Here is an 8801-nt window from a genome sequence, read left to right on the forward strand (position 1 = left end):
ATCCTTGATAGTAGCAGCATTTAAGGACCTATAATCAATGCACATCCTCCAAGTGTTGTCCTATTTCCTGACCAAAAGAACTGGTGATGAATATAAGCTTTGGGAATGCTGAATGAGCCCAGATTTCAACAAATCAGCCACTTGTTTCTCAATTTCTGACTTCTAGAAGTATGCATATCGATACGGTTTGACATTGATAGGCCTGGTACCTTCTAAGAGATGGATGAAGTGGTCTAAGCCACAGAAAGGAGGTAATTCAGAAGGAACAGTGAACACCCTCTGATGGAGTAAAATGACCTGCCACAATTCTGGCCTAACAGAGGATTCCAATTCTGCTACATCAGAGTTAAGTGAGCTTGTGGAAGGTTGTCCAGATAACAATTGCATTGAGCAGCAAGTAGCACAAGTGTTGTCAGCCTGTGCTTCATGGAATGAGGAAGCCTGTAAACCTTGCAACACCACATTGTGCCCCTTCCAACAAATTTCCATAGTCATCTTATTGTAATCATGAGTGACTCGACCCTGAAGCTCCAGCCATGGCATTCCCAAGACGACATGCAAATCAGATAACTCAATTAACCAAAAATCAACATGGAAAAGAACATCTTGCAATTTAATGGGAACTTGTAAACATTTTCGATCAGCCACAAGAAACTCACCGTTACCAAGGAACACACGTATTTTCCGCGTGTGAACCATTGGCAAGTCCAACTGCAAGGCTAGTTGCTTCTGTATAAAATTTTGTGTGCTGCCCGAATCCACCATGACAGAAATAACACTGCCCTTCAAGGAAGTGACAAATTTGAGTAAATGTTGATGCTCTTTGAGGGATAATGTGTTAAGGGCTGCATCAGTGGTTTCAAGCACAACTTGATCAGACTGCCAAATTAATTGGTCTTCATGAGCAGCCTCTTGATCCTCAGCATCCTCAGTTAAGAGCATCATGAACTTATTTTTGCAGATATGTTGTTTTGTCCATTTCTCATCGCATGTATAGCAAATCCCCAAATCACGTTTCTTTTGTAAATCATCATGTGTAAATCGTTTGAATTTTGATGGTGGTGATGGTAAGGCTAAGGGTTGGTTGTGGGTCAGTACAGAAGTTGAAGTCTGTTTGGAGGTAATATCAACAAGGGAAATGTTTCTGGGTATAAACTTTTGTGAAGAAGTAGAGAAGGAAGATCTAAGCTCACCGTGATGATCATCATATGCTAACGCCAACTGCAACGCCTGATGGAGAGTAGAGGGATCTCTTAATTGAACAACACTTCGTAATTCTGATTGAAGTCCAGAAACAAAAAAAATCCTTGAGGAGACCTTCATCAAGATCTGGAACTTGATTGACCAGAGACTCAAAACGTTGGATGTAGTCCCTAAGGGTTGATGTCTGCGTCAATTTGGACAGTGTGCCCTTAAGTTTGACAAATGCTGAAGACCCAAAGCGCTGACGCATTGCCATCGTGAAAGAGCTCCAGGTACCAATGGTGCCACTCTAGAACATCCATTGAAACCATGCTGTCGCCATTCCCTCCATACGAATCTCAGCCAAAGGAACCTTTGAATCTTCGGGAATATGTTGAAGACGAAAAGAAAAGTTCAGCTTTAAAGATCCAATTGTTTGGATCTGTGCCATTGAAAATGAGGGTTTCCATGCGCACCCCTTGAGAAGAGACCACTGATCCAAACCATCATGGTGTCGAGGACCTAGATCCGACGAAGAGGTTTCAGGATTGGCATGAGAATGGGAACTTGGAGTTCCTCTGCAATGCATCGGTCGCGCGAGAAATTCCTCATGCAATTGTTGCATTTGTGTCACCAACAACGAAATCTGATTCTTGGTGTCGGAAGCTAACAACGAAATCTGATTCTTGGTGTCCTCCAAATTTGTGTCAACACATTGCTTGAACGATTGCAACTCTTCCGATAAATCTTGGATCCTCATTGTGTTCATCAACAAAATGAAAAGAAGAAGAAAAGGTGGAGAATTCAAGGATGAAAGCACCGCTGTTAGGGTATGACCCCTAATCTGATAAAGAGAGAACAAGAGGGAGAACTGAATGACAAGTTATTCCAAAGTTAAGAACCAACTAAGTTCGTTACATCGACTATTTATATGACACGTCAACGGACAGGTGTCAGTAATTCAATTCAACTACTTCTAATACAAAGCTACCACCGTTTATGGGTTTATTTCCTGTTACAATAGACTAATACTCCTAAGCTACAAAATCCTTCAACCGAATAGAGTTTCTTCTCTGTCTTCCAGATTTCCTAACAATATCTTAGGATTGTCCGTTTTGTTGAAATTTTGAAAAGTTGCATTTTTATTAAGGTGACAATTTTTAACAAGATACCCTAACATAACCCGAATATGATATGGGATTACTATTTTAACTCTATTTGAATGGAAAATATAATGGATGAAAGCAGATTTTTAATAAATGACAAAAGAATATGTTATAAAAAATGACAAAAGAAGAAATAAACAACGATACAAATTATCAACAAGTTTTTTTTTAACAAAAATAAAAATTTAGTGTTTATAATGCTAAGGGAAAGTGTTGAGATCGATAATGATTTCACTCATCTCATATCCAACGTAACTTCAATTATTACTTAATCCAAGTTTTTTGTTCTGAAATTTGGGATATGATATTGTGGCTATCTTTTTTTCATGCCTATCTTACTTATCAATCTTCAATACCGTTAGATCATAATCTTAAGAGGAGAGATAAATAATAAATGTTAGTTGAGATTCTAATCTAACGGTGTTGAAGAAAAATAAGTATGAAAAAAGATAGGTAGACTAATATATCTTCTGAAATTTATGGTTACAAAAATTAACCAATAACTAATTCTTTTAACTCATTAACCATTTTTTTCATTTTAAAAGTTTCTAATTCCTTAGTCTACCTTAAAAAGATCAACAATTGATGCACTTTTTAAGATACGAGCTAGTGTTGGACATGACTCATATTTCACATGCTGTTGAACCAACGAATAACTGTTGTTAGAATTTTTTAAATCTTATTTATATTCCTTGTAAATCGAGTGACTTGTAACGAGTGACGGTGAGGTAAATATAGTATAGACAAACTGGACGTAACCTACATTGGGTAAACCAGGGTAAATAATTGTGTCGATTGTTCTCTTCCCTTTCTCTTTTGTATTTTTCGATTTGTGTGTGTGTCGATTTTTAACATTTGGGATCAAGAGCTTTGGTTCTGCGACCAGGGTTCATATGACAGATTGGGGTTTTATAATTTGGGTTTTTTCTTGGTATAAAGGAAACTATGAAATTGATCTGGAAAAGATGTCGATGGGACAATCACAGGTTGAGGTTGAAAAGTTCAGAGGAAAGGGGTTTGAGTTATAGAAGTTGAAGATGGAGGTTTTGCTTGTTCATATGGACGTTTGATACGTGATTGAAGATGAGAAGCCATTGGTACCAACGAATACAGTCGGTGACAGAATGTCAACGGAAGGCTAGTTGAAGGAGTTGAAGGTGTGGACCAGAGAAGATCAAAAGGCGCGAAGTCTGATCTGGTTATACCTAGCAGATAACGTTCTGGTGAATGTAACTTCTAACAAGACTGCGAAGGATCTCTGTACGAAGCTTTTTTTATAACGAAGAACTGTTATAATGAAAAACTCTTTTATTATAATGAAGAAAAAAATTAAAAGCCAAAAACTTCAAGGAGGAACTTTTTTTTAAGCTCTTATCAGCTTTTCTTGAAATATGTGTTTTTTTTTAAATGAAGAGTCATATAGATAGATAGAGAGGCTTTTCTTGAATGTGTTCTTTTAAGCTAAATTTTTTATATAATCAGTAAATAACTTTTAACTTTTTTTTAGCTTTAGCTTAAAAGTAACTTCTAGCTTAAAAATAGAACATCCAAACAGGCTTTAGAAAGCTCTTTTTATTATAAGAGTTTTATTAAAACTTGTTTGACTTAGCTTCTACTCATGAAGAGAAGAGAAGCTAAAAAAAACGACCTCCCAAACTAGGACTAATCATTCTTAAAGTTTGACCCATATAATCGGGTCGGATTTGGGCCAGGTAAAGATTTGGCCGGAACAACATCAAAATTGAACTCAATTAGAATAATTAGAAAAATATATTATAAGTTGTACACGCACATTGACTATCATTTAAGACTCCTAACCATTAAACACATATCTTCTAGATGGAAATTTTTTCAATACTCCCGTCCCATCAAGTTTTCCATTTGTCCCTCCAATAAAATCAAGAATCAATGTTGCTATAGGAACATGCCAGGAAGAAAACCACTATGTTAAACACGTGTTTGATTGTGAAGGGGGAAGTACATACGACAGGAGTATTAAAGTTGACCTCTGTATGGATGTGGTTCATCTTAGTCGTATACCCTAAAGCTCAACTGAGTAATTCTGATTTGTGGAAATGCTGGGGTAATTCTGCACAAATGTGAATGAGAAGGGGACCAAGATGGTGAAAATAACAGTGATATCTTGACAGGATGTTTTCCTTCTTTTTTCGTATAGATGGAAACTTAAAGGTTACATATAATCCATTGATTAACTCTCACTCTCACCCTAAATTCAAAGGATATATATATATATATATATATCGTTTGTTTGTTTTGGTGTATAAATTATAAACCATAATTAATTGTAATGATTGTTCACAAGCAAAGAATGATGCAGCACTGTTAAGGGATTTTCGGGTTAATTGTCGCAACTTTTTTTTTGGTAAAAATTAATTGGTGCTCGAAATTTTAACGGATCCGACTAATCGGATTTTGGGTTTAGGCTCTTCACCCTCCCCATGAGTTTGATTTTTAGGAATCGAACGCACTACCATATGTTAGGCAGACAGGTCAAATTTTGAGATTTAATTTGAACGTCACTTAATCAACAACTCTTGAATAAATATGCAACTTTTAAGGCCACTTTTGGCATTATTTCGTATATCCCACCCCGTGTTGGGACATTATTTCAGGTGGTTGTAGCTGGACTGGAGCTGTGGGCAAGAGGCCCATAAGATGAGCACTTGGAGATTATGACTTTTTGCATTTTAAGGCCACTTTTGACATAAGCTTGACTTAGGGCATGAACATTGCATATTGCTTTAGGATTATACATCTTGTTATATTTGTTCATGCTATATTTTTCCTAAGTCTAGTTGTTGATTTATCATGTTGTACTTTGGAGGATTTAATTGTATTATTTATCATTTGAAAGAATTGTAAAGTGATGAACCTTGTGTAATATTTAAAGGGGAAACAACTTCTCATTTGATAGAAGAACTTCTTTTTTGCAGCTGAGAGAGTTTTTTGGTGGGACCCATTGATTGTTTTGAAAAAAGACAAAACAAAAAACAAATCACACATTTCAATGCTTTGCTATGTGATTGCTGCAACAAAAAAACTTCTCCATTGAAAGGAGAAGTTGTTTACCCATATTTAAAAGCATGTAATATTTAAGGGTAATATTACTCTTATGTAACATGAGAGTAGTTCTCTCATGTTACAGAGAGAATCCAAGTAGGGCCCGCTATTTAAAAGCAAAAAAGAAAAAAAAAAAAAGAGCACGATTTTCGAAGTGAGAGAAAATGAGATAACTACCTCATGTAAAATGAGAGTAGTATTTCCCAATATTTAATTGTATTATTCATAAAATGTTTGATGACTGAATCAGGTTATCTAAATTTGATTAAAGACTACGATTTGTGAACGAATTCAATTAGCTTATGACAATAAAATGTGAAGGCCTTCCATGGTTGAGTTATCTTTTGCACTAAGTTAATGTGAAGCCCTTCTTCTTTACATTGGTTCGGGCAAAGCTGTCAATACCTTAGTTGTCCTATTATAAATAAATTATATAATTCTAAATGCTCAAACTCTCAGTTTTCAGTACATTCAGTTGAGAATATCTTTATCTATATAAACTTGCACCAGTATCAACATATACACAAAAGAAGAAAACAACAAAATTTTAAGATGTACCATATAAAAAAGGTCATAGAGAAATAATGTTTTACCTCATTTAAGTTAATATATATAGTAGTCATGAACTTTTTAAAAAAAAAACTGAAGATTTTTCTACAAAAAATTATTTTATTTTTTGGATACTGATAAATAGATTTTTATAAAAATTAATATCATACGGCATATTTGGAAGAATCATATAAATTATTTATCAAAGGGTATTTTTGTGAAAAATATTTATTTTTATCTTATCTAGTATTATACAGTGTATTACCAAACACTGATAGAATTATTTTATACAATATATTATCTTATACAATGTCATGTCAAACGCTAGATAATATTAAAATTTAATCAGTCATCATACAATCAGGCTTTATGCTATACTATGCACCAAACATGCTCATAGTGGTTTACTTCATTGGTCTTTGGCCTTGAAGATCTCCAAGTTGTTAGCTCTTTCGCATTACTGTTGGGAAAGGAGTTTTATTTCTTGATCCTCTAGTAATTTGGATATTGTTAGGTTAAGTCTCTATTATGTTGGGTAAGTTGTTATGTATCTAGTCCATAACAATTACTTATTGAATGAGTGTCTGAATAATAATATATTTGACAAGGGAGAGGTTATAGTTACAACCTTTTTTTTTTACAACCTCTTACAACCATATATCATAACCGTTGATTTCCGCCAATTAACGATTATGATTTTCGCAAATTAAACTCATATTAATTAATTATTAATTCATAATAAATGATAACCGTTGATTGACGGAAATCAACGGTTATGATATATGGTTGTAAGAGGTTGTAAAAAAAAGGTTGTAAGTATAACCTTCCTCATTTGACAATATTAATATTATCAAAATGTTGAGTTTGATGGAATAATGGTAAAATAATTATAATGGTGACATATACATTATTAAGTAAAGAATATTAAAAAAGTGACGTTTTAAAAGATGATAGGAAAATGAGCGCCTTCTTCAAACACTGTTACTTAACTGTTAATGTTTTCTATTTGAATGGATGAGATTTGACACAATTTGAATATATCTTGATAATTAAATCGATCTTGTAACTCCTTTTTGTTTGCAATGATTCATGCACAGCCTAAGAAATAATGTTAGTTAATGAATGTGTGCTTAGTTGAATCAAATTAATTCAATTTCCACCTAATAACTTCATAAATAACAGTTATTATGACTTGAATTGCATGTATGAGGACTAATCGAATTAGTATTTACGAGAGTATTATATGATATATGATAACCTTTATTAATGAGTAAGTTTAATTTTTTTAAATGGCATTGTAGAAAACGAAGAGACTTAACGTATTTCAACTTCATGGGTGATTTTGGAAATTTGACTGAAGTGAAATTAAATGAAAAATCAAACTATTTTACTAATTATAATGTGTTATATTACTTATTGTTAAGAACTTTGAGGTCACCACCAACCAATGTTGGACTATATATCTCAACACGCCCCCACACACGAGAGCCTACTGGGCTTAAAGGGTGGACAACATATAAGCCCACTTACATGAGGAAAGAAATTTCACTACAAAGAAAGTTGGGGCGGTAAGATTCGAACCCGGGATCTTATGATCACTCAAGCTCTAATACCATGTAAAGAACCAATTCAACCCAAAAGCTTAAGCTGTTGGGTGAGGCTACATTAATGATTTTTATATATTTCAACACTTATTGAATGATTGTGTGAATAATAATATATTTGACAATATTAATATTATCAAAATGTTGAGTTTGATAGAATAATGGTAAAATAATTATAATGATGACATATACATTATTAAGTAAAGAATATTAAAAAAGTGACGTTTTAAAAGATGATAGGAGAATTAACGTCTTCTTCAAATACTGTTACTTAACTCTTAATGTTTTCTATTTGAATGGAAAACATTTGACACAATTTGAATATATCTTGATAATTAAATCGATCTTGTAACTCCTCCTTGTGTGCAATGGTTCATCCACAGCCTAGGAAATAACGTTAGTTAATGAATGTGTGCTTAGTTGAATCAAATTAATTCAATTTCCACCGAATAACTTCATAAATAACAGTTATTATGACTTGAATTGCATGTATGAGGACTAACCGATTTAGTATTTACGAGAGTAAGTTTAATTTTTTTAAATGACATAACGTATTTCAACTTCATGGGAACTAACATAATTAAGTTTTTTCAAACTTTCCAATGTATATCGCATAGTAACGGGATTGAGCGCTTTTAACACGACCCAACAACGAACACGCTTAAATACTTGAACTTGAGACCTAATCAACTTGTAAACTAAGCGAACGAGTGAGTGACTCGATAATGGGTGGCGGAGGAGTTATGAGGTGCCGGAATCTCTAACATGCTGAACGATCGCTCCGCCAGCGTCGCCAGGTTGGGCTCAAGGGGCGTGCCGGCGGTGGTGTCGGCTGCAGGGGTCTCAGCTAAAACCGCCGTGGTGGCGCCGCTTCAAACAGACGACTAGGATTTCGCCGGCGACGGCGATTTGGTCATGGCGGCCGGTGAGCCAATGCCGAGAGTTGTGTTCGGCGCTGTGCCCACCATTAAGGAAGCCAAAGACCCGACAAGCGAATTGAAAGACGCTATTGATGAGTATACTGTTTTTTTTCTTCTTTTAAATTTAAAATTTGGTTGTAATTATTATATTGGAAATTTCATTTTTTTTTTTTAATTTTTTGGGATTTTAATTTCAATTTTGAAGTCTTCGTTTTGATTTTATGGTTTTCAGTACCGGGTTGTTCTAAATTTCATTTTTATACTGTTGTGAGCTTAAATTGTCAAAGGGTTTTTAATGA

The sequence above is a fragment of the Gastrolobium bilobum genome, unplaced genomic scaffold (genome assembly GCF_033153095.1).
Source record: "Gastrolobium bilobum isolate Gb01-03AN ecotype WA unplaced genomic scaffold, APGP_CSIRO_Gbil_v1 utg46318, whole genome shotgun sequence".
Classification (NCBI taxonomy): Eukaryota; Viridiplantae; Streptophyta; class Magnoliopsida; order Fabales; family Fabaceae; genus Gastrolobium; species Gastrolobium bilobum.